Raw genomic sequence first — 2,658 nt, 5'->3', positions numbered from 1 at the left:
ATTCTTATTCACCTATTTCGTCTCCTCTACCCCTGTGCGTGTTTTGTATGTGCCTCTTGTTTTATGGACTGGGCAAAGGAGCTGCGCCTTCGGCTATCAGTGTGACTGACTTTTAGGGTTTAACGTCCTCTTAGACCAACTGGTCTATATTGGGACAGGTATTGGTAATACGTTGAAGTTATGGTGTGATACTTTGATTCGAACAAGCCCGCTGTGGCTGTCTTCTTCGACACACCAGCATTGGGTTTGTCTCGTCAAAGTATCGAAATACGATCATTATAATCGGAGACGAGAGATAATCGTGTTTTCCAAGCCCTGAGTCTTTCGCTGTGAACGTGGGATTTTTTCGTGCGCAAGTGTTCACACGGGGGTGTTCGGACACCGAAGAGAGTCTGCACAAAGTTGACTCCGAGAAATAAATCTCTCGCCGAACGTGGGGACCAAACCCACGCTGAACAGATAGCGACCAACGGGCTACAAAGCCAGCGCGCTACCAACTGAGCTACCTCCCCGCCGCGCTATCAGTGTCAAGTTACCTAAAGGCAGAGGGGAAGTGTTTAATTAACCGTATCAAGCACGCTATGTCCTGCATTCCGAACGCGTGTACTGGAGTGACTGACAGGGGCTAGTCTGGACTTGACTGCGCCTGAACTGATGCGTTGTTTCATCGAACACTGTATAGTGTCTATTGACAGTTAAAAAGAGAAGTACGCCTTCTTTTGGTTTAAATACATATCCAACAGTCCGAATTACAATAGAAAGGGCAAGATGAAGAAACACAAAAGCACAAGGCTCAAATAAGTGCTACCAAAATTAAACAGAAACGTCTCTGGCGAACGTTTTAAACAGTATAAGACAATATAAGCATAATAGTATGTATACAGAATGCTATACAGTCACGCAGTCCTTCTGTTTTACTGTCCGTACTCAGATAACGGATGTTTTAGAGTCAAATGAGCTGAATCTGTGCGTATGCCTTCAAAGATGGCTTCACACGATTGTAACTAAAACTTATATTCGTTGTCCTACTATTATCCCGCCAGGCACTCCTTTCAATACTTTTCTTCATATACCACCAATAGTATTATGCTTTTAGATATCGTTGTTAAATGATGTATTTTGATGCTGTTACCGCTGTCTGTCTCTGTCTTTAGATCTCTCCCTCTCTCTCCCTCTCTTTCTCCTCCTGTCAGTCTTTATTTATCTGTTTCCGCGTCGGTCTCTCCGTCTGTCCCTATCTCTGTCTGTCTCTATTTGTCTGGTTTAATGCAAGCAATGATAAGTGTATAGCCTTATCTATACATATATAATTAATATATATCATAGATTATATAATGGTATGATACATGAAGATTGTATAGGGACTTCTGCTACACTTATGGTGTAAAACACATGGGATGAATCATGCTGTGTTGCTTGAAAGTACAGACTCGAACATCAAAGCATTTGGTGTCACTCGGTTCAAAATATTAAAATGTATGGTTAGTGCACGTCCAATTTAATTGTGATTAGGCTACACAGCCATAGTATATAGGTTGTGTATATGTAACATGGTGTAATCGGCGTACCGTTTCCGCACAGTCTTCGACTCGACGACTCCATAACCCCACATACACGTGAACATCAAAAGATCTCCCAAACTTCTTTGAATATTTTAATCAAAATGTTTGTAGTACATACTCAGAAGACGACCCTTCAACTCTGTTCAAACAATTCAGGGTGTTTCCGCTAAAAATGTGTCTGTAAATCAAGTTCTTAGTTGAAGTTAAACAAAATGATCCTTACATAGCCCGTAAAAGCCCGCGAGGCCGTAAAGGCAGACAAAAACAGTTTTGAGCGCAATCTATAATTGTAACCCGTTATGGCGTAGTTGGTATGTCGTTCGCCTGTGGTCTCCAAGGTTGCCGTGGGTTAAAATCTCGTGTTATTTTTGTGTGTGTGAAATGTGACGCAGGGATCCCTTTGAACCCATTCCTCTTGTTTTATGATTGTTGGTTAATCATCTTTTATAGTTCATGTTACAAACTTCTTTAATTTGGCAGGTGTTTTTAATTTTTAATTTTGTATTTATTTTTGGGGTCTTCTTTTACTTCATTCCAGGGGTGGGGTAATAAGCGGGCGGTTTAATGATCCTTATGGTCCCTTTGTTTATTTTCGGAGGAGTGGGGGTGGGGGGTGGGGGGTGGGGGTGGGGGTGCTGCAGGTTATCTAACTCACTTGGCACGACTGTTTCGCTAAATGGAGCAGCAGCGTCAGTGGGGAACAGGGCACGAGACTGTAGAGTTATGGACCCTCGTGTACAATCAGTGAGAGCCATAGTGAAACACAATATTACACATTTATGAACAACACATATTAATTACTTCACGCCATTACCTCAGTTATTCCCATAGTAGCAGAAACATTTTTTGAACATTGTCAAATATACGTCAGGGCTAATAGTCTCGGGTGCTGTTTTACTTCACAGTTATTTTTCAAGGTTGTCAGTAATATCAGAATAAATATCACACACTTGAATGTTGTCCAAGAGCTTCAAGGCATAGTCACTGATGTCATTACTTCAGTTATTGTCAAGATTGTGGGTCATGAGAACTTAATTATAATATTAATAGTTTTATGATAATAATAAAATTAAACAGCACCAAAAAAATGTGAAAA

Source organism: Littorina saxatilis, linkage group LG17, assembly GCF_037325665.1.
Source record: "Littorina saxatilis isolate snail1 linkage group LG17, US_GU_Lsax_2.0, whole genome shotgun sequence".
Classification (NCBI taxonomy): Eukaryota; Metazoa; Mollusca; class Gastropoda; order Littorinimorpha; family Littorinidae; genus Littorina; species Littorina saxatilis.
This window is presented reverse-complemented; position numbering follows the sequence as displayed.